General features: G+C 36.0%; 2 pseudogenes; both read right to left on the bottom strand.

Moving 5' to 3' along the window:
• Nucleotides 1–912: 912 nt before the first annotated feature.
• LOC113099214 (NACHT, LRR and PYD domains-containing protein 3-like) lies at nucleotides 913–9,603 on the bottom strand (annotated as a pseudogene).
• A 4,689-nt stretch (nucleotides 9,604–14,292) lies between these two features.
• LOC113099215 (NACHT, LRR and PYD domains-containing protein 3-like) lies at nucleotides 14,293–24,503 on the bottom strand (annotated as a pseudogene).
• Nucleotides 24,504–25,402: the final 899 nt, after the last annotated feature.

The raw sequence follows: 25,402 nt of genomic DNA, 5'->3' as shown, positions 1-25,402 counted from the left end.
AGATGTAACAAGATCGCAAGTTTCTAAACCTAACAACAAAAGCAATGATAAAACATTGTAAATACAGCTGGAAAATAGCCAAAAAATCAACCGTATTAATTATTCATGCCCCGGTGCATAATGGGAAGACCAGTGTCAGAAAAGTTTAGTTGGTTTTACTTAATTTTATAATGTTGATATCTATGCTTTCATTTCTACAATCTCTAACTGAGTACTAGAATTTAGTACTAGAAAAGACATTTGTTTTTCTGTAATATTTCCTTCACCACGGAATCATTTTTATCAGAGATATGCAAACAGAAAGATACTGAAATTGAGTAGGATATCCAAGTAATTGCAAATATGAAGGATGTATGATAATATGAAGGATAGTATCTTTGGAAAAATAAGAGTTAATATTCTCTCTCCCATCACTGATATGATGTCTAATGCAGGAGAGACATAATATTAGCAGAACAATAATTAACAATAAACAAACAAATGAATTAATTAACTATTTACATTATTAAAAATTGTGTTGTCTTGTTTCCTGCCTTGTCTTGCCTTTGTGGTTTGTTCACCTGGTTTTTTATTCTTATTTTTGGGTAGTTGGATTTACCGTTTAGATTACTCTGTCTGGATATCATTCGCTCCTCGAAGACCCTCACTTGCCCTTGGATTATTCTTGTGTCTTGCCCTCTATATATCTGTTTGCCATTGTTTAACCCATGCCTGTAATGACCACGTCTGTGACCAATAAAACTTGCACCTGGATCCTCATGTCTTGTCAGCCCCTTTACAATGCGTATATTTAAATCCTTAACAAAAAAAAAAAAGAAAACAAAAAAAACACTTTGAAACGGCAAATATTTTTTAATAAAGTTTATTTGTATTAATTTATGAATTTATAGCCTAGATTAAAACAAATATTGGTGCTCAGAACTTCAAGTGATTATGTAAATGTATGTGTAAATATTGAAATGTGTCAGTATTAAATTTTCATATATTACAGTCCATTTAAATAAACACACTGATCAAAAAATACTCAATACTCAAATACTCAGAATAATGAGACAAATCCGACAAAATGTCCAACTTCAGCAGCCATTAGATTATAATACAGCAACATTTCCACTTAACAATTCCAATCACTAGAAATTTGCTGTTTTATTCCATTATAGTATCAAAATGATACTCAATTACACTTAAAACATCTATACTCTGAGTAAAACACAAAACTTTATACTGATTTATAAATGCAACTTAAGCAAAACATAAATATAGGCTTTAAGATATAATAGCATCATTGTTCTCACAGAGGGTACTTTTTTATGTACACACATATAGTTTAAGCTTTTAAAATAAATATACATACATATACATATATATATATATATATATATGTGTGTGTGTGTGTGTGTGTGTATATATATATATATATAGAGTATGTTTTTCACTGAACTGTTGTGTCTCATTTGTTTCTTACGGTTATTTAAACTCACACAGAGACACTGAACTCTCAAAATAAACTCCAAATCCAGCATAGAGGGGTTCAGTGAATGTGCTGGTGAATGTGTGTAAGTGTGTGAGTGTGTGTGTGTCAGAGACGCTGTAGAAGGACAGAACACCATTGGACCAGTCCAGATACACTCCTACTCTGTTAGAGAACGAATGAGCTGATATGTCTGTGTTCTTCTTCTTGTGTAATGCAGTGAATCTGTTATTAATACAGTCCAGCCTCCAGGATTTTTCATTGAATCCAAGCCAGCAGTCATCTCCGTCCCCTTTTCTGCTGATTCCTTTATAAGTCACTGATATATTAAGCCCAAACCCGCTCCATTCAACCTCCCAGTAACAGCGTCCAGACAGACTCTCTCTACACAGAACCTGACGACACACATCAAATCTCTCTGCATGATCAGGATACGGCTGCTTCTCTTTCACACCTGTCACCTTCCTGTTCCTCTCAGACAGAGCGAGATGGGTGTTTGCTGTGTTTAAATCCAGTGTGAGATCACATCCATCTACAGAAGAAGAGAGGTTAAAACATTTATAACAGAAGTCATTCCATCAGTAGTGGTCCAAATTTATGAAGTTGGTTGTTTGACCATTTTTATTTTTCCCCTTTTTTTTATTACTATTTATATTGCAAAACCACTATTTTCTTCTTCTTCTTCTTCTTTTACTTACATAGTTTAACCGCAGCAGCTGTTTTTGTGTCATGGCCCAAAACGAATTTTGGTTATATAGACCTTCACAGAAACCTCAATACCTTGGCCTATTCAAGCCTTTTATCTAGGCATGTTGTAATAAACAATAAATAAAATAATGCATATTATTTTAGTGTTTTCTTTTATCATTTAAATTGAGATTATGTTAATATGACTAAATTTGAATAATTTGAAGAATTCTACTTCTGTTTCTTCTAATCAACCAACTTTACAATTTTTGAACCACTCAATGGACTGATGGACTGACCCAACACAGCACAACAACAATAATTTAGATGTGTGTGTGTGTGTGTGTCTGTTTGTGTGCCTGTGTGTGTGTGTGTGTGTGTGTGTGTGAGAGAGAGAGAGAGAGAGAGAGAGAGGCCTACATTTCTGTGGTCCTGCTTTAATCCTGAACTGTCCTCCATGATTTAAACTAAAAAATAATAAAAGATGTCAGATTTTATAGATTTAAAATCAGAAGAGGACGTTAGATTGAAAATTAGACATTTTAAACATTCATGCATTTTTGTATTATCGTTTTTTTATGTTTGTTTGTTTGTTTGTTTGTTTTACATAAACTGACAAAATCAAGTAACCCTTTTAAATTGTAAATATGAAAAGTCTGGAGTGGGTTTTTGTAAAGTACATGCGATTATTGATTTAAATTTTCCTCACACAAAGTTATATAAGTTGCTTTTTCTGATGAAGAACCTTTGAGATGGGAACACTTCCCTTAACAACCAATGTACTTCTTGCATTGTAAGAAGAATGGCATATACACTAATATTAGTCTGTTTCATTCTTATTTTGAGATCACCGTAGTCATCCGAATCCAGTCTGGTTCCAGGATCTTGAGGTCAAACATAATTTCTTCTCATTTAGACTGATCCCTGAATCTGTATCTTGGAACTTTAAAAACATGTAAAAACACAAATGAAAGGATGATTGTTAGTGTTGAACATACTTGAGTTTCTCCAGTCTGTAGTTTGGATCAGAGAGCAGCTTGACTAATGATTGTCCTGGGTGATTGTAGCTCAGATCCAGCTCTCTCAGGTGTGAGGGGTTTGAACTCAGAGCTGAAGCCAGAAAACAACAGCCTTCCTCTGTCACCATACAGCCAGATAATCTACAAAAACACACATTCGCAGTCAGCATCAAAGACATCTTTAATTTCATAACCCAGTTTATCTTTATCTGTTTTTCTTACCTCATTATGTTGAGTTGACAGTTTGGAATTTCAATCCATCAGACAGAAGCTTCACTCCTGAATCCTGCAGGTCATTGTTACTCAGGTCCAGCTCTCTCAGTGATTTTGATGATTTTAGAGATGAACACAAACTTTCACAGCACTGATCAGTAAGATTGCATCCAGCAAGTCTATAACACAGGATTAAATATGCTTCAATAAAGCAGAGATGGTGGGTTAAAAGATTTTCTGCACATGACTTTGAACATGATTAATGTTCCCTAATGAATAATTGCTTGTGATATTCCTCATTTGTAAATAGATTTAGACAAAAGTACCTGTAAAATGAATACCTTTAAATGTATTTTTATTTTTAATACAAGTAAATCTTTTTAATGCAAAAGAAAGAGTGGCATTATTCAGCACGGCTGTATAGCAGGATTGTCCATTCTACAGGTGCATCTCAATAAATTAGAATGTCGTGGAAAAGTTAATTTATTTCAGTAATTCAACTCAAATTGTGAATTGTGTATTCAATAAATGGATTTTGGCTCACATTTAACAAAAAAACACCAATTCAACAAATTAGAATATGGTGACATGCCAATCAGCTTATCAACTCAAAATACCTGTAAAGTTTTCCTAAGCGTTCAAAATGGTCTCTCAGTTTGGTTCACTAGGCTACACAATCATGAGGAAGACTGCTGATCTGACAGTTATCCAGAAGACAGTCACTGACACCCTTCACAAGGAGGGTAAAACACAAACATCCATTGCCAAAGAAGCTGGCTGTTCACAGAGTGCTGTGTCCAAGCATGTAAACAGAACGTTGAGTGGAATACAAAGAGTGTGAAAGAAAAAGATGCACAACCAACCACAGCCTTATGAGGATTGCCATTTTTGGAATGGGTTGTCCCTATTCTCTTAATGAGTAATGGGCATAACGTTCAATAAACCAATCAGAGTGTCATCTCCCATTCCCTTTAAGAGCAAGATGCGCTCGCCCCATGGCGGATCACTATTTACATGGTGGAATTTTTTTTGCTGGAAAAGCTGATCGCTTCTCAATCGAAGAAACCGATCTGCTCGTGCACGAAGTTAAAGCGCATGATCAGATCATCTACGGGACAAGCAGGAATCCATCAAAGGTTCCCTGAGGTGAAGAAGGCGTGGGATGAAGTAGAAGATTTCATTCATCATTATAAGTAGTAATAGGTTGGATTGCAAATAGGTAGCCTAATTCTAATACAGACAATGACTATCCATCATTACATTTTCATATTTATCTAGCCTACACAATAATATTCTTTTACACTGTAATCCTTTTGTTTTTAATATTTGGCATGTTTGTGTGATGCACATTGACAGTTTGGACTCTTCAGTTCATCAGACAGAAGCTTTAATCCTGAATCCTGCAGGTCACTGTTACTCAGGTCCAACTCTCTCAGTGAGGATTTTGATTGTAGAAATGAAGACAAACATTCACAGAACTGACCAGTGAGATCAAACATGTTCATCAAGGCTCAGCAGTTTTTCTGAAAAGTCCGAAATGTTTCCTAGGAACAGTTCACTAAAAACAGCCAGTTCGAAATAATGATTTTTTTAATAATGGTAATAACATTGTAAATAATGTTTAGTTTCTTGCACAGATTGATTGTTTCCCCTCATAGAACCTCAATATAGAGCCAAGGGTGTTAATTCTTTGTCACCTGATATGATAACCATTGACTTGCATTTTAGGAATCATCAAGGACCAAATTTCAGTTTCCTATTGTTCAACTGAAGAAAAAAAAGGACTATGGACTATGGTACACTATTAGGAAGTGCTAAGCTGCAAATGCTCTCTCATCAAATGCAATATTTATCAGTGTTTATTCTTTTTTTTTATTCAATTAAGAAAAACACTTAAAAGGCCTTCAAAGGCTTTATTCAAGTGAAAACACTTTCATCATCCTCATGATGGGGTTTCTCTCGTATCAAAGGCTGTAACACACCAGTTTTTGTTTCGTGTTGAGCTATACAATTGAATACTTTCATGATAACATACAGTATACAGTACATGATGTTAATAATTTATTAATTGTGCCGTGTGAGATTCATTGGTCATAACTTTGTGAGATCGCGATTAACAAAGAGTAACAGCTTTTTAGTGGTTATAAAGAACACTCCTTGAGAGTTTTCTAGGCTTAAAATCCATTTAAAATGTAAAAAACTTTGTTTGTCGGAAATTACATCTGCATATCTATGTGGGATTTGCTCTCAAAGTAGCAGATTTACATTGTGATAACCATAGCAATACACAGGACAAAATATGTGAAAATGTACATTAAAACTAGAGCATCCTCACTAATTGCAGAAGCACCCTCAGTGATTATGTCTGGAACCTGGTTTATACACCTTTATTGCATACAAAAACTACAAAATACAAATGCACTAAATAAAATAATTTATTAAATGCATATTTACAGTTTAAGCACTTAATTAAAATAAGTATTAAATAATAAAATAAATAACTAGAGAAGGCTGACTATAATCAGCTTGCTTCCATTTTAGTGAGAAAAGCCAAGGCTACTCTTCACCTGATTTAGAAAAAAATCTCTTCTGGTCTTCAGTGATGCGAGGACAACATTTGAGCGTACACGTAATCTATATCTGACTGAGATAGATAATTCATAAAAGAACCATGTACTGTATATTTAAAAGCACATGTCTAGTTTTGTGTGAGTGAAGGAAATCTGCTTGCGAGTGGAGATTCATGCTTGTGCATTACATTGCGCATTACATGGATCATTAAAATTAAGTATAAAGAAGAGAAGAAAGTGGCCCTAGGCAGCAGCCTACACATGCCAGGATCCGCCACTGCCAGATGCAGTTAGAAATATTAAAAACAAGCCTATCACTAGACATCTAGTGGGGGGGGGGGGGCAACTGGGGTCCCGCCCCTGGCCCATTCACTGAACAATTGGTTCCTGACAAACTACACATTCTCATTCTGACATTCTAGGTTTGAATATTTTTTTAAATAATTTTCTACTCTTGACCGGTCTTTTTTTCTCAATATTTTTAAAATGGAAAACACTGTATGACAGACGGATCACTTTTATCAAATTTTTCCTTTGTCATTTAAACTGGTGTTAATGCTTAGAAAATAGGAGAGGGATCTAAAAATGGAATCAATAAATATTTTAATTAATATGTTAGTTTTATTTGTTACACATCAACCGATACTCACAAAGCTTTTCTGCAGTTCACCACAGCTGGTATCAATCTCCTTCTACCCTCCTCTGATGTGTTGTATTTCTTCAGATCAAACTCATCCAGCATCTCTTCTGATATCTGAAGCATGTAGCCGATTGTTGAGCAGTGACCAGGAGAGAGTTTCCTCACTGAGTTATTCTCTGATTTCAGCAACTCCTGAATCTTTCTGTACAGAGTTTGATCCTTCATCTCCAACAGACAGAGGAACAGATTGATGCATCTGTCAGCTGAGAGACCTTTGTCACCCTTGATTGTGTCTTTAATGTACTGTGTTGTTTTCTTGATGGTCTTTGAGCTGTACACTGTGTGTCTCAGTAGATCCTGTAAGAGTCTCTGACTGGGCTCCAGTGAGATGCCCAGCAGGAACCGCAGGAAAAGATCCAGGTGTCCATTTTTACTTTCTAAGGCTTTATCAACTGCTGATTCTAGTAGCTCATGCAGAAAGAGTCTACAGCTGTACAACTGATATCTTGCATTCAGTAACAACTTCAATGTTTGAATATTCTTGGATACATAGGAGTAAAACACAAAGAAAGCAGCTAGAAACTCCTGAAAGCTCAGATGAATGAAGCTGTAGACTTTCCTCTGATGAATCACAGATTCCTGCTTAAAGATCTCAGTGCAAATCCCAGAATACACTGAGGCGTCAGGGATGTCTATGCTGCTCTCAGTCAGGTCCTCCTTATAGAACATCACATTGCCCTTCATCAGCTGTTTGAAAGCCACTTCAGCAAGTTTCATAATCACTTCTCTGTTGGACGGCAGGAGTTTCTCTGGATCTCTCTCTTCATACTTCTGCTTCCTCATGTTGATCTGAATCAGCAGGAAGTGGATGTACATTTCAGTCAGAGTTTGAGGGATTTCTGCACTGTCATCTTCTTCCAGGAGCTTCTGAAGCACAGTGGATGAGATCCAGCAGAAGACGGGGATGTGGCACATGATGTGGAGGCTTCTTGATTTTCTGATGTGTGAGATGATACTGCTGGCTTGATGTTCATCACTGATTCTCTTCCTGAAATATTCCTCCTTCTGAGGGTCACTGAATCCCTGAATTTCTGTCACACGGTTGATGTATTTGGAGGGGATCTGATTGGCTGCTGCTGGTCTGGAGGTGATCCAGATGAGAGCAGAGGGAAGCAGCTCTCCTCTGATGAGGTTTGACATCAATACACCCACTGATGAAGACTCATTCACATCACTAACTTTCTGAGCGTCTGAAAACATCAGTGTGATTCTGCTTTCATCCAGACCATCAAAGATGAACACAACGTTACACTCCTCATAAATATGTGAGTCCAGATCTTGAAGTTCAGGATGAAAGTCCAGCAGAAGTCTGTGAAGACTGTACTGATGATCTCGGATCAAGTTCAGCTCTCGAAATGGAAGCACAAACATGAAATCTACATCCTGATTGGCGTTTCCCTCGGTCCAGTCCAGAATAAACTTTTGCACAGAGATGGTTTTTCCAATTCCAGCGATGCCTTTAGTAAGAACAGTCTTGATTGGGTTTTTGTCATATTTAGGTTGATGTAAGGGTTTAAAGATGTCATTGCAGTAGACTGGAGTGTCTTGTGTTCTGGCTGTTTTCTCCATCTGTAAAACCTCATGTTCTTCATTCACTCCTTCTCTCTCTCCCTCTATGATGTACAGCTCTGTGTAGATCCTGTTCAGGAGGGTTTGATTCTCTTCTAGTCTGATTCCCTCAAATAAGCTTTCATACTTGTGCTTCATACTGGTTTTGTGCTGCTCTTTGACTCTCTGTCTGATGAGCATCTGAAAGTCAGAGTCAGTGCAGGTCAGACGGGGCATTACTGATCTGATCACATCTTCTCTCTTCACTCTGCAGAAACAGAGATGAACAGAAACACAGTGAAAAAGCAAGAGAGAAAAGCAGGAAAGAAAATCATAAAAATTCTCCAGCACATAAAACTCTGAGCTCTAATTTGACACAACACCAAAAATTTCACACAAAAAAATTGAAGTCGACATCAATCAAATTGTTTTTGCTGTACATACATTTTTTTTAAATGAAGCTTATGATTAAAATTAATTTAAACAATTTGCAGCCTTTATTCATTAAAAGCATATATTTGTTTTAGATGATCATGAACAGACATGTTTTGTCTCAGATAAGAAATATTTTAAAGCTGAAAGTGGATTATTGATTTTCTCACATCACAGATGTGTCAGGGGTCACTGCTCCATCACTGAGATCAGGAGGATTGCTCATGGATCTTTCACTCTTCATAGACACACAGCTGGATTCTGGAGATTCTGCTTTATGTAAGTGAACATCCTCCTCATCCTCTCTCTTCTCACAGAGACTCATTTTAAAGACAGTGCTGTAGAAATAGACAATATAATATATGAATGAATTGACTTCTTTAGACAAAATAATGAGATACAGTGTTCTTATACCACACTTTAACATCTAATTAACATGTAATTTTTTGACACCTTCTTTTATTTTTCTTGTAAATACATTCAAACTCTGAATCACTAAGCTTTGGATGAATATTCACCCAAAGTTGTTCAACTCAACTATAGATTGAGAGACAGAACCTAGAATCAGTCTGAGTGTCTGAATCCATTCATGATTCGATCTTAAACCTTTTAACTTTTCACTTCCTGATTCAAGATGAAATTCAGTCAGTAGAGCTGTTGCTGCTTATTACATCTCTAAGGAATCACTCTTCACATTAACACCAGTTACTGTATGAAATTAGAATCATTTTCTGGCTGTAGTATTGAAAGATCTCTTACAATACAGCAGAATAGAACAAGTATCTACAAATACAGACTCATATTGACTTACCAATGAATGATAATGAATCTAGAAATGTGTTTGTTCAAACCTACCTCTTTCTCAACAATGAAGATCATCAAACACAAACTTCATTCAGTTCATGAATCCAGTCTTTCTATAGTCAGCAGCATTAAAATAAACTATTCACAAACTGCTCCACCTTATTCACATTTTTTTTCTCCTGCTGTTCATCATGTTGTCCCCTTTCACAAAATGGAGGCTGTTTAAATAGTTTTACTTTAGACATAAACTGGTTTAACTGGTGTATGGTTTTTCCTGTAAAACAGAAAGACAATGTTGGGTGTAAAACACCTGCACAGGTGAACCAATGCTCTGAACTTCTGAATATGTCCACATGTAAATACAAAAACACACATAGCTGTGAAAAGAAAGATAGAAATCAAAGGCAGGATCAAATACACATTATGAGAACTTGAGTTCTCACAGCTCCTATAACTTGATGTGGACTGATATACCTTTTTCCCATTAAAACAATGTATTAAACTTTACTATTTTTAAAGTAATGTTCTTAGTTCAATTTAACAAGAGCTCTGACAATAATCCTGCAGTCAATCATCTGAGAAAATAAAACTGACTCATCATGTGAAATACCGAATGCATGTTTGAAGTAATGCAAGCATGATCAAATAGGCCTACGTAAACACAAATACAGCATTATATCATAAAGTGTCAACAAGCCCTGCAGTAAAGCAATGAGAATGAAATCACAATGCAAATGTTCCTCAGTTTCTCTGAAGTCTGGAAGAATATTTAACAGGAAGTTTTTTCAGAAGTGCATTTTATATAGTTTATTATTAAGTATGTATATTTCAGAAGCTTGATAAATAAATGTGTGTATCTCCCCTCACATCATCTGGTTGATGATGGACAAAAAGCACACTTGTGATTGTTAAACCCTGCCTTTAGAATGTTCGTTTTATTCAGAAACAACTAAATAAATAATACAATAGATATCATATAGACACCATATCTACATAATTAGTGATGCGGCACTCTCTCAAAAACAGACTTCAGTACTTGGTACAAAATACAGGTACAAGGTTGTGGCTGATCCCCCAACTGTTCCCTGGGCACCGCAACATAAATGGTTGCCCACTGCTCCCGGTGTGTGTTCACAGTGTGTGTGCACTTTGGATGGGTTAAATGCAGAGCACAAATTCTGAGTATGGGTCACCATACTTGGCTGAATGTCACGTCACTTTCACTTTCACTTTACACAAAGACAGTAACTCTACTGTCTAATGGACTAAGGTTCATTTTTGAATATGGATGTCATATGTGACAAAATCGTATAAGACAGCAATGATAAAACAGTTTAAATACAGCTGGAAAATAGCAACAACAAAAAAAACAACCTAATTAAATAATCATGCTGCGGTGCATGATTGGAACACCAGTGTCAGAAAAGTTTAGTGGGTTTTATTTAGTTTTATAATGTGGATATTTATGCTTTAATTTCTACAAGCTTGAATTGAGTACTAATAAAGAATTTGCTTTATTTTTTATATTTTTTTATCATTTTTGCCTGAACGAACTTTTGTAGAAATTACATAATTTTTCTGTAGTTTTTACTTCACCACAGAAAAATGCAGAATGAGTAGGATATCCAAGTAATAAAAAATATGAAGGATGTATGATAATATGTATGATAAATAAATCTTTGGGAAATTAAGAGTTCATATTCTCTCTCCCATCACTGATTTGATGTCTAATGCAGGAGAGACATAATATTAGCAGAATAATAATTAACAACAAACAAACAAATGAATTAATGAATTAATTAATTAAGTTAAGAAATTAACTATTTACATTACTATTGTAACATTGTTAGCCAAAAAGTATTTGTACACGAGAGCCGAAATTAAATGGTTGTTGATTGCCATCACACCAATGAGATTTTAATTAAAACCCACTTAAGGAGACTCTTGAGGCAGAAATTAAATACAGTGCATGAAGGTTAATAAAAAATATTTGGTCATGTAAAAGATTTAGCGAAAACACGGACTTGTTCCTGACAGAAACACTAGAGAGGACTAATAAGTGCATTATATATTATGTATAACCATGATTTGTATATTTAAAAAAAAAAAAACACTTTGAAACTGCAAATATTTTTTTATAAAGTTGATATCTATTCATTTATGCACTTAGCCTAGATTAAAGCAAATAATGGTGCTCAGAACTGCAAAACTAACATTACAAATGATTATTGTGTGTGGAATAAATATTAAAATATGTCAGTATTAAATTGTCATATATTACAGTATATTTAAAAAAACATGATGTCAGATACTCAGTTGACCTTGGAATAATGAGACAAATATGACAAAATGTCCAACATCAGCAGCCATTCCATTTTAATACAGCAACATTTCCACTTAAAAATTCAAACAAACTCTAGAAATGTACTGTTTTGTTCAATTATAGTATCAGAACATGCTACACAACTCCTTGTTCAAGCTCTTGTTGTGTCCAGGCTGGACTATTGCAATGCTATCTCTGCAGGTCTTCCAGCCAATTCTATCAAACTTTTACAATTAATTCAGAACGCAGCAGCAAGATTCATTTTTAATGAGCCAAAAAGAATACACGTCACACCTCTGTTTATCAATTTGCACTGGCTTCCAATAGCTGCTCGTATAAAATTCAAGGCATTGATGTTTGGCCTCTTATGAAACAAAAATATATTGCAGTATATTGGAAAATATCATGTAATATATTAGGCATATATTCTTATATATATATTTATTTTTCCAATATATTGAAAGTGGCAATCATTTGTATATTTTGCAAAATATTATAAAATATATGTATCATCAATATATTATTAAATGTATTCAAATATATAAAATATTAGAAAATAAAAAGGCAAAATAATATATTACAATATATCACAATATATTTTAAGAAATATATTGGTAAATATATTTTCCTTTCATAAGGGGCTACAAAACTACCACTGGCTCTATACCTTTACCTAAATTTGTTACTTCAGACTTATGTGCCTCTAGAAGCTTGCATTCTGCAAGTGAACGTCGCATCTTAAAATTAATTTATGCTATTCTAATTATATTCTTTACAAAATGAAATAAAAATAAATCAAATAAAAAATCGAACTACCTTTCTAATCTTTTGTATTCTATCTATTTTCTTTTAATGTGTATAATCAGTGATGCGCGGGTAAATGTATTAATAACCCACAACCGACCGGCTAACGGAGACTAACAACAATAGATTGCCTGCACCTGTGCGATTAACTGGAGTGCAATTACTGTGAAGACAGGACCAGACTAGAGGAATTATGGTGAAGTGCCTAAGGAGAAGTGAGCTCACTAGGGAACACCCAGGAAAACAGAGACTGACAGCGTGACACCCGCCCGCAACTCGGACCGCAAAAAAATAAAAATAAAATATTGTACCCGACCTGCTTCCTGACCCGCATTTTTAAAAAGCATTAAATGCTCATCGTATGGTCATTGGGCCATAGGAACGTAGGCAAAACTAACCAGGCAAAAAAAAAAACACTTAATTTATTAATTTCACTTAAAAAACGTCAGTAAACTCATAATTTGTACTAAAATAGTCTAGTCTGGCTATGTCTATTTGTATGTTTCTGCAAGGTCAGCAGACATATGGCTCGGGTTTGTTCATTTTCATTTAAAAGAAGACATTTCAAGCTTTCTGTAATATATAACCTATATTTCTCAAATCTTTATTTCACATGCAATGCAAGTGATCGTGCCGGCGCCTTATTACATTGTGTGCTAGGCTATATATTTGCTTCTTATTTATTAAATACGGGCAACTGATTGATAAAACATTGATCAAAATTAAGATACAATTTATAAAAAAAAACGAAAATCTTTTAAAAAGAGTTTTCTATAAAACAAAACTTAATGAAGTCATCAAAAACAGCGATGTTGCTCCCCGTGCAGTCTTCTTTGCCGCCTCCATCTCTACATGCAGACTGAGCCTGTGCATCATCTTCATGCCAGTTATTCGGCCAATAAAGTGTAGGACTATGTATTTCAAAAATGACCGACCCGACCGACCGCGACCCAAATAGCATTACAAATATTTTTGAATGACTCGTAACCGCAGGCACCCGCTCATTTTGGATCAACCCGCGCATCACTAGTATATATATATATAGCTTGCTCTATTCTTTTTCTATTCTATCTGTTTTCTTTTTATTTATTATATTATGTAAAAGTCCCATGATACGTGTACTGTCCCTTACGAAAAATAACCATGGTTTTATTATAGTAAAACTGTAGTAACCCATGGTTTTTTGGCATATTGACTGCCATTTGTAAAACCACAGATTTACTACAAATACCATGGTTAAACTATGGTTAATATAGCAAAACCATGGTTAATTTGTGGTTACCATGGTTTAACTACAGTAACCATGGTTTTTTGGTTTTATCTGTAGTAAAACCATGGTTAATTTTCGTAAGGGCGTGTTAACCTATCTGAGACTTGTTATAGCACATATATCATTGCTCTTTTGTTGTTTTTGAAAGCTTCCATTGTTCTCATTTGTAAGTCGCATTCGATAAAAGCGTCTGCTAAATAACTAAATGTAAGTGTAAATTTCTGAGTAAAACTTAATAATTAATATTGATTTATAAATGCAACTTAAGCAACACATAAATATAGGCTTAAAGATATAATAGCATCATTGTTCTCACATAAGGTAATTCACTTTAAAATTAGTCCTTTAAAGTCAGTACCAAAGATAATGCTAAATATTTATGTATATATGTATAGTTTAAGCTTTAAATATACATATATACATTGTATGTTTTTCACCGAACTGTTGTATCTCAGTTGTTTCTCACTGGAGGTTATTTAAACTCACACAGAGACACTGAACTCTCAAAATAAACTCCAAATCCAGCATAGAGGGGTTCAGCGAATGTGCTGGTGAATGTGTGTAAGTGTGTGAGTGTGTGTGTGTCAGAGACGCTGTAGAAGGACAGAACACCATTGGACCAGTCCAGATACACTCCTACTCTGTTAGAGAACGAAGGAGCTGATATGTCTGTGTTCTTCTTCTTGTGTAATGCAGTGAATCTGTTATTAATACAGTCCAGCCTCCAGGATTTTTCATTGAATCCAAGCCAGCAGTCATCTCCGTCCCCTTTTCTGCTGATTCCTTTATAAGTCACTGATATATTAAGCCCAAGCCCGCTCCATTCAACCTCCCAGTAACAGCGTCCAGAGAGACTCTCTCTACACAGAACCTGACGACACACATCAAATCTCTCTGGATGATCAGGATACGGCTCCTTCTCTTTCACACCTGTCACCTTCCTGTTCCTCTCAGACAGAGCGAGATGAGGGTTTGCTGTGTTTAAATCCAGTGTGAGATCACATCCATCTACAGAAGAAGAGAGGATAAAACATTTATAACCGAAGTCATTCCATCAGTAGTGGTCCAAATTTATGAAGTTGGTTGCTTGACCATTTTTATTTTACCATTATTATTATTATTATTATTATTTTATTTCAATTGGTATTGCAAAACCAGTATTTTATTTTTTACTTACTTAGTTTAACCACAGCAGTTGTTTTTTGTGTCATGGTCCAAAACAAATTTTGGTTATACAGACCTTCACAGAAACCTCAATATATTGACCTATTCAAGGCTCTTTTATCTAGGCATGTTGTAATAAAAATAAGTAAAATAATACATATTATTTTAGTTTTTTTGTTTTTTAAATATTCAATTGAGATTATGTTAATAATGACCGAACCGAACTTGAATAATTTGAAGAATTTTACTTCTGTTTCTTCTATTCGACCAACTTTACAATTTTTGGACCACTTGATGGACTGATGGACTGACCCAACACAACACAACAATAATAATAATAATTAAGTGTTTGTGTGTGTGTGTGTGTGTGTGTGTGTGTGTGAGAGAGAGAGAGAGAGAGAGAGAGAAAGAGAGAGAGACCTACATTTCTGTGGTCCTGCTCTAATCCTGAACTCTCCTCCATGATCCAAACTAAAATAATAATATACGTCAGATTTTATAGATTTAAAATCAGAAGAGGACATTACATTGAAAATTAAACATTTTACACATTCAGGAATAGTTTTTTTTTTTTAAATCGTAAACCGAAAAAAAAAATAGCAAACCATTTTAAATTGCAAACATGAAAAGTCTGGAGTGGGTTTATAAAGTACAAAGTTTTATGAGTTGCTTCTTCTAATGAAGAACCTTTGAGATGGGAACACTTCCCTTAACACCCAAATGTACTTGTTACATTTTAACAAGAATGGCATCTACACTAATATTAGTCTGTTTTATTCTTATTCTGAGGTCAGTCCGAATCCAGTCCAGTTGCAGTATCAGGAGCTCAAGCATAATTTATACTTATTTAGACTGATCTCTGAATCTGTATGTTGAATCTTTTTTTCTTCTATTTTTGACTTTAAAAACATGTAAAAACACACATAACAGGATGATTGTTAGTGTTGAACATACTTGAGTTTCTCCAGTCTGTAGTTTGGATCAGAAAGCAGCTTGACAAATGATTGTCCTGGGTGATTGTAGCTCAGATCCAGCTCTCTCAGGTGTGAGGGGTTTGAACTCAGAGCTGAAGCCAGAAAACAACAGCCTTCCTCTGTCACCATACAGCCAGATAATCTAAACATGGAAACACAAACACTAATCATCACATCATCTGGCACATCAAAACTGATAAAATACAAGACCACAACATTTACGTTTTTTTTTTTTTGTTTTTTTTTTTTACCTAAATGGGAAAGGGGAGATTCAGCAAGGGAATACATTCTGTATTCTGGATAAGGAATGTCATTGTTTTAATTCCCTTAATTTTGCTATCCTTTAATTAAAATCTATTAATTAATCTGTCTAATAATATAATAATTATGGCTACCATTTAGATTTACATTTATGCATTTAGCAGATATCGCCAAGCTCTGATTGTCATGAATCCTGTCCATGGACTTCTGTTCACTCACCACCAGAGGTCCCCCGCTCTTCACATAGACTCTCACACTACACATCACCCTGGACTCCAATTCCCATACTTCATTGCACTAATCACAAACTCACCTGAAACTAATCACACACAGCTGCTACCAATAACACACAGTATATAAACCAGTCTCACACCGCCATTCAGGGCTGAGTATTGTATGTGTATATCGCTACTTGCAGTGGTGGACAGTAACGGAGTAGCTTTACTTCGTTACTGTACTTAAGTACATTTTTCAAGTATCTGTACTATACTAAAGTAGTTTTATTTTGAGTAACTTTTACTTCACTACATTACAAAGCATAAGATCGTACTTTTTACTTCACTACATTTCATAAAACATATCGTTACTCCCTATAATATATCACGTGCTTCGACAGGCAGAAGCGGTGTCTGATTCATCATGAATGAACTGAGTCTTTCAAAATAAACTTTAAAATCGGATCGCAAATCGCATCAAACGATTTGTTTACGAATTCGAATGATCCGATTGCAGCTGTTCTGGAGTCGACCACTCACTGATTCAAATGAACCGTTTAGTGTGAGTCTACAGAAGTAAGAACCGTGAGATCTTGTGAGCGCGTGCGTCTGATGTTGCTAAAAGTAAGTTATTAATGTCGAAATTTAGGATTAATTATTGTAACTGAAAATCATATTCAGGTCAAAATTGTCAGTTGTTTGGGTACTAAATCCGCTGTAAAGAGTGATCTGTTTAAGCCCACTGAAATGCTCGAGTGCAGACGATGCAATCAGCGTCTCTTTGTTTAAGGTAAAAAAAAAAAAAACTAACACAGATTAAATAAAATAACTTGTGCATGTTCAAATGCACCCCGTTTGGCCAGGGGTGTTTTTACACCACAGACAAGATTCGAGAAGGAAAAAATCATTATGAAAATATAATTATATTTTCCCTAAAATGTTCTTCCTAACTTCAGGCCTTATTATCATGTCATATATAACTGTGATGTTCTGTAAAACAACAAACTTTAAAATACTTTGTTCTTACTGGTGAAGATCAGATGGTCATCTCTGACTCCAAAAAATCCCAGGTATTTGAGCACTAGGATTATTAAAAAATATATGTTCTAATATAAAATTACATTAAGTAGCCTATAAAAAATTGCAAAACATCTATCTTTCAGTACTTTTTTACTTAAGTACATAAAAAATTGAGTACTTTTGTACTTTCACTTGAGTAAAATTTAAAAAGGAGTACTTTTACTTTTACTGGAGTAATATTTTACTATACATATCTGTACTTTTACTCAAGTACTTGATTTGTGTACTTCTTCCACCACTGGCTACTTGCGATAACTATGTTACGGGGCCTGCATTAAGTTTCTCAGCCTTAGCCTAGTCTTGTTTTGTCCGTTTCTTCGTCTTCTGATTATTGCCTATGTTCTTTGGATTACCTCTCTCATCTTGCCCTGTTCAGATCCTGTTTGCCCCTGCCTGGACCTTTTGTTTTGTACCTGGATTATCTCTCTAGTCTCACCCTGTTGGATTATGTTTGTCATTGACTGACCCTCCCTTGTTTACCAGAAAGATTGTTCTAAACCTACACAAAGTTCTTTCTTCCAGTGAACACAAACTAATTTACTTTGAAGAATGTGGAGAATCTAAACAGCTGCTGGTCCTCAAATTCCATAGTAAAGAAGAAATATTATCAGAGTCTTTGGTGACCAGAAACTGTTCAGTTATGAACATTGTTTAAAGTATTTTCTATGTTCAACAGAAGAAAGAAATTATTACAGGTTTGAGACAACTTGTGGGTGTATAAATGATGACAGAATTTTATTTTTGGGTGAACTATCTCTTTAAGTACACCATAAGCAACTGAAACGCTTCTCTGCAAACTGCACGTTCATCATTAGTTGGACAGACTCATTGATAACTTTGCCATCCAGCCCTACATCGGGAGATGTGTTCAAAGGGAAGACTGGGCAGATGTGAGCCACACAGGTTTACTGCATGCTGTGTTCCATGTGAATGAGCCTTAACAGCACATTTTGGGGCTGGTTGTATAAACTGTTTAGAGTAGTCTTATAAAGTTATTCGTCTAATTTTTTTCTTCAAGTCTGGAAACAACTGTTTGTATTCAGTTATGAAAAGGTAGATTGCTCTTACTTGTATTGGAAAAGTAAGACTGATTACCCCTTGGCAACTGCTAGTAGGTCAAACTAGTTCTTAAGACACAGTCTTAACATGGTGGTTAAGTTCATGCAACTGACCCCTAGAGACTCCATCGGTATGGAAACAAAGATGACAAAATGCAATCATGCGCAAATTAACTTATCTTATACTTCTTATGAAATTTATTTTCCAACCTGCAAATTCCTTGGCATTTGTAAAATAAGGGAGAAATGACGTTCATATCGATTTGACGATTTTAAGGGACAGGTGGCAACTGTAGCACCTGCTGGCAGGAGATCAAGTGCACAATGCAGGAGTTGACTAACACACATAATATAATAGACCGGAGAACAGGCAAACCAACAAATTGTATATATAAGCAATAACCAGAAACTTAATACAAATGCAGATGAGGGACTAATGACTTAATAAAACACAGGTGAACTGAATGACAATGACCAAAACCAATGAACTGCCTCTCACACTCTCCACTTCAGATATTTACTCCACTCTGTGTAAGGAATGCATGGAATGAAGCTGACCTCACGGAGTTCCTGGCCATGTGCTTAAATCCTGTGCAGAGCAGCTGGTTGAAATCTTCACAGAAATGTTCAATCTCTCCCTGGCCCAAACAACTGTCCCCACTTCTTTCAAAACATCCAACATCGTGCCAGTACCGAAGCACTCCACTGCCTTGTTCCTTAATGACTTCCGTCCTGTCGCACTCACCCCCATCATTGCCAAGTACTTTGAGAGGCTGGTTGCATCCCACTTAAAATCCTTTCTTCCTGCTACAGTAGACCCATTCCAATTTGCCTATCACCACAATTGGTTAACAGAGGACGCCATCTCTACAGCACATCACTCTGCTCTTACCCACCTGGACAGTAAAAATATGCATGTGAGATTGCTGTTCATTGATTTCAGTTCTGCATTTAACACTGTAATCCCCTCCAAGTTGATCTCCAAGCTCAGCCAGCATGGAATCAGCACATGCGTCTGCAACTGGATTCTAGATTTTCTTACTTACAGACCTCAGTCTGTTAAGTTAAATGTCCTCTCTCCTCCATCATCACCCTGTGTGCCACAGGGCTGCTTACTGACCCCTCTTCTGTTCTCCATATCTACCCATTACTGTGTTGCTGTTTATGGCTCCAACACCATAATCAAATTTGCAGATGACACCACAGTGGTAGATCTGATCAAGGATGATGATGAGCCAGCCTACAGGGATGAAGTGCAGCACCTGGCTGTGTGGCATGCCACCAACAACCTGGAACTAAACATTGTGGACTTTAGGTGGACTAGGAGACATGCACACACACCCATCTACATCAAGGGAGCTGTAGTGGAGCATGTCGAGTTTCAAGTTCCTTGGCATCCACATATCTGATGACCTCACCTGGTCCCTAAACACCTCCACCCTAGTCATAAAGGTGCAGCAGTGCCTTTACTTCTTACAGAGCCTTAAGAAAGTCCCAGTATCCTTTTTGAATTCTACCGCTGTACTATTAAGAGCATACTCACAAACTGCATCTCAGTGTGGTACAGCAATTGCTCCGCATCTGACACCAAAGCATTCCAGTGGGTGGTGAAAACTGCTCAACGGATCATGGGCACCAAGTTAACTTCCACTGAGAACATTTAATAACAAGCACTGCCTGGGCAGGGCAAGGAACATCAACAAGAATGCCTCTCATACTAACCATGGGCTTTTCACACTCATTCCATCTGGCAGGTGTTACAGGAGCCTACGCACTAGTAGGTTCATGAAGAGCTTCTTCCCCGACGCTGTGACTCTTCTGAACACCACACCACCAACCTAACCTGCACCTGATTTCTTGCTGCACTGGTCACAGTTCTTTACACATATGCATTTGCACTACTCATAGTTTGCACAGACTGCACATTGTTCAAGCTATTACACTGTAACTGTCTAACATTGCTACCATACAAAGCACAGTAAACTATTTCTATAAAAATATTATTGCACTACTGATATTTTGCATAGAATACATTAACAATACTATTTTACACTCAAGCAACTGTATTTATTACCACTATCTTCTATTTATATTCTGTACATGCTCTACTTAATATTGTATATAGCAACTCTACTGTACATTATGTAAATCATAGCTTCACTTACTCTAGACTAATATGTATGTACAACACTATATTCTTGCACTTCTGGTTAGATGCTAACTGCATTTCATTAGCTGTGTACTTGTGACAATAAAGTTGAATCTAATCTAATCTAAAAACAGGTGGGAGAACAGGGAAGCAGAAAAACAAGGTCTACAAACGTGAAAGCAGAACTTTTTATGCACAGATCACTGACTAGAGGCAAAGTTCAGTCACTCTGGGTTCAATATCTTACAGTGCTGATGGAGCAGATCTCAGTAACAGTTTGTTCATCTCCACTCCTCATTACTTTGACAATTTCAATCAGTAAGTGAATAAATAATTTTCATGACACATAAATGGTTACCACATAATAGAAATGTTAAGGTCATTATTTTCATTAAAACCATATTTAAAGTCAAATGAACCCATATTTTCACTAGACGATCTAGTCCTTGATACAACAGAACTTCACTGCAACAAAAATGATCCACTGTGCATTGAACAGTTGTAATGCTGTATTGTAACCAGAAGTACTTTGACTTTCTGCTTAATATCTATTTTTCTTACTTCAGTATTTCGAGGTGACAGTTTGGACTCTTCAGTCCATCAGAGAGTAGCTTCACTCCTGAATCCTGCAGGTCATTGTAACTCAGATCTAACTCTCTCAGTGAGGAGTTTGATGATTGTAGAGATGAAGACAAACTTTCACAGCACTGATCAGTGAGATTGCAGCCAGAAAGTCTGTAACACAGGATTAAATTTATGAAACTGACTGACAGTCAGCTGAATAATGTTAGTTTGATCAACACACAAGAATGACAGTCATTGTTTTTGTAAATAATATGCAATAAAATGCAATAGTTGATTATTCAAGTTCTGATCATTTATCTACTCAATTAAATACAGTATGTCCTTTGCTACATTCACACTACTCGTGTTTTTTGGATTCATGACTTAGATTTGAATTTACTTAATTGGGGTGCTCACATGATTACAAATAATTATTACTGGTTTACTATTTAATTTTAAGGGACTCATCTTTGATAATTTCAGTCTGATCTCAATAGACTGTTCAGCAGAATAGTGAGAAACTATAGTGAAAACTGCCTGTTTGATTGTAAAGGTCAGTGAAATGGCAGACTTTTTGTCATAATTTCAAGTTTTCTTAACAGTTTTTGACTAAACCTCTGCACTGGGCTTGTGACCGTCTGAGTCTGAGAAGTTGCACACATTGTTTGGAGGGAGTCAGAAGGGACTAAACACATTAAAGACTTTTATTCTCTTCAATCAGCTTCTGATTTCACTTTAAATTGTGTTACTGCGTCTCAACAGAACAAACACATTCAGAGTTTCACTCAGTGATTACTCACAGAGCCTTTCTGCAGTTCATCACAGCTGGTATCAGCCTCCTTCTCCCCTCATCTGATGTGTTGTATTTCTTCAGATCAAACTCATCCAGCATCTCCTCTGATATCTGAAGCATGTATGCAATTGTTGAGCAATGACTAGGAGAGATCTGATTCACTGATTGATTCTCTGATTTCACAAAGTCCTGAATCTCTCTGTAGAGAGTCTGATCCTTCAATTCCAGCAGACAAAGGAACAGATTGATGCATCTGTCAGCTGAGAGATGATCATCACCCTTGATTTTTTCTTTAATGTACTGTGTGATTATCTTGATGGTCTCTGAGCTGTTCACTGTCTGTGTTAGTAGATCCTTTAGAGTCTTTGACTGGGCTTCAGTGAGATGCCCAGCAGGAACCGCAGGAAAAGATCCAGGTGTCCATTTTCACTCTGTAAAGATTTATCAACTGCTTCTTTTAGTAAATCATACAGATAGATACTCCACCTATAACCTTCATTCATAAACAACTTCAGTGATTCTTTATTCTTGGGTTCATAGGAGTAAAAACAGATGTAAAGCAGCGAGAAACTCCTGAAAGCTCAGATGAATGAAGCTGTAGACTTTCTCTGATGAATCACAGATTCCTGCTTAAAGATCTCAGTGCAAATCCCAGAATACACTGAGGCGTCAGTGATGTCTATGCTGCTCTCAGTCAGGTCCTCCTTATAGAACATCACATTGCCTTCATCAGCTGTTTGAAAGCCACTTCAGCAAGTTTCATAATCACTTCTCTGTTGGACTTCAGGAGATTTTTGGGGCTTTTTTCATCATACTTCTGACTCTTCATGTTGATCTGAGTCAGCAGGAAGTGGATATACATTTCAGTCAGAGTTTGAGGGATTTCTGCACTGTCATCTTCTTCCAGGAGCTTCTGAAGCACAGTGGATGAGATCCAGCAGAAGACGGGGATGTGGCACATGATGTGGAGGCTTCTTGATTTTTCTGATGTGTGAGATGATACTACTGGCTTGATGTTCATCACTGATTCTCTTCCTGAAATATTCTTCCTTCTGAGGGTCACTGAATCCCTGAATTTCTGTCACACGGTTGATGTATTTGGAGGGGATCTGATTGGCTGCTGCTGGTCTGGAGGTGATCCAGATGAGAGCAGAGGGAAGCAGCTCTCCTCTGATGAGGTTTGACATTAACAAACCCACTGATGAAAACTCATTCACATCACTAACTTTCTGAGCGTCTGAAAACATCAGTGTGATTCTGCTTTCATCCAGACCATCAAAAATGAACACAACGTTACACTCCTCATAAATATGTGAGTCCAGATCTTGAAGTTCAGGATGAAAGTCCAGCAGAAGTCTGTGAAGACTGTACTGATGATCTCGGATCAAGTTCAGCTCTCGAAATGGAAGCACAAACATGAAATCTAAATCCTGATTGGCGTTTCCCTCGGCCCAGTCCAGAATAAACTTTTGCACAGATATGGTTTTTCCAATTCCAGCGATGCCTTTAGTAAGAACAGTCTTGATTGGGTTTTTGTCATATTTAGGTTGATGTAAGGGTTTAAAGATGTCATTGCAGTAGACTGGAGTGTCTTGTGTTCTGGCTGTTTTCTCCATCTGTAAAACCTCATGTTCTTCATTCACTCCTTCTCTCTCTCCCTCTATGATGTACAGCTCTGTGTAGATCCTGTTCAGGAGGGTTTGATTCTCTTCTAGTCTGATTCCCTCAAATAAGCTTTCATACGTGTGCTTCATACTGGTTTTGTGCTGCTCTTTGACTCTCTGTCTGATGAGCATCTGAAAGTCAGAGTCAGTGCAGGTCAGACGGGGCATTACTGATCTGATCACATCTTCTCTCTTCACTCTGCAGAAACAGAGATGAACAGAAACACAGTGAAAAAGCAAGAGAGAAAAGCAGGAAAGAAAATCATAAAAATTCTATAGCACACAAAACTCTAAGCTCTAATTTGACACAACACTACATTCACAAAAAAAAAAAAACACACACACACACACAAAAAATCAATTTGGTAGTCGACATCACGCATATTTACTGTTTTTGCTGTACATATTTTTTTAAATGAAGCTTACAACTAAAATTTATTTAAATAATTTGCAGCCTTTATTAATGAAAAATATTGCACCATATACTTGTTTTAGATGATCATGAACAGATGTTTTGTTGTTTTATCTCAGATTTTTAATATTGTAAAGCTGAAAGTGGATTATTGATTTTCTCACATCACAGATGTGTCAGGGGTCACTGCTCCATCACTGAGATCAGGAGGATTGCTCATGGATCTTTCACTCTTCATAGACACACAGCTGGATTCTGGAGATTCTGCTTTATGTAAGTGAACATCCTCCTCATCCTCTCTCTTCTCACAGAGACTCATTTTAAAGACAGTGCTGTAGAAATAGACAATAAAATATATGAATGAATTGACTTCTTTAGACAAAATAATAAAAAATCTGAATTCTTATACCATGCTTTCACGTCTAATTTACCTATATTGAAACCAAGTGTACTTTTCTGACACCTTCTTTTATTTTTCTTGTAAATACATTCAAACTCTGAATCACTAAGCTTTGGATGAATTCACCCATCATAAGCTGTTCAACTCAACTCCAAATTCAATAGATTCAGAAACAGAACCTAGAATCAGTCTGAGTGTCTGAATCCATGTATGACTTGATCATGAGATTCAGTCAGTTCAGCTGCTACTGTACATTTCATTTCTAATGAATCCCTCTTTACATTTCAACCAAATACTACTGTATAACATTTGGTAACACTTTCTATTAAGCCCGTATTTATAATACATTTTAAGGGCATTCTTAAGGCATTATGATGAATGCATAATGCATTATAAAACACTTTACAATATGTTGTATCATCTCATGAATATTTATAAGAACAGTTTTTATAGATTTATAACAGTTTTTACAGATTTATAACAAAAGTAACATGTTGCGTCCACTTTGTATATATTATAAGTCCCATATCTTGACATTTTTCTGATGCTACTTTACTTAAAGCGGTCAAAGACCACTTATAAGTAGTAATAATAATAAAATGATCTCAAACAGCCATAAGATCAGATATCAGATCAGATGAATGTGTAATATATGACATATTAGGTTTGAACTATTTTTATTGAATATCAGTTTGATTACTTTGATGGTACCTTTAAAGAGCTGTTGATAAGTAACTCTGCAACTACATATCAACTAAAGGTCATCAGAGTATTAGTTTGTGTGCTCCTGTAAATATATGCTAACACTTTATTTTGATGGTCAACCA

This window comes from Carassius auratus, unplaced genomic scaffold, assembly GCF_003368295.1.
Source record: "Carassius auratus strain Wakin unplaced genomic scaffold, ASM336829v1 scaf_tig00216886, whole genome shotgun sequence".
NCBI lineage: Eukaryota > Metazoa > Chordata > Actinopteri > Cypriniformes > Cyprinidae > Carassius > Carassius auratus.
This window is presented reverse-complemented; position numbering and strand designations above follow the sequence as displayed.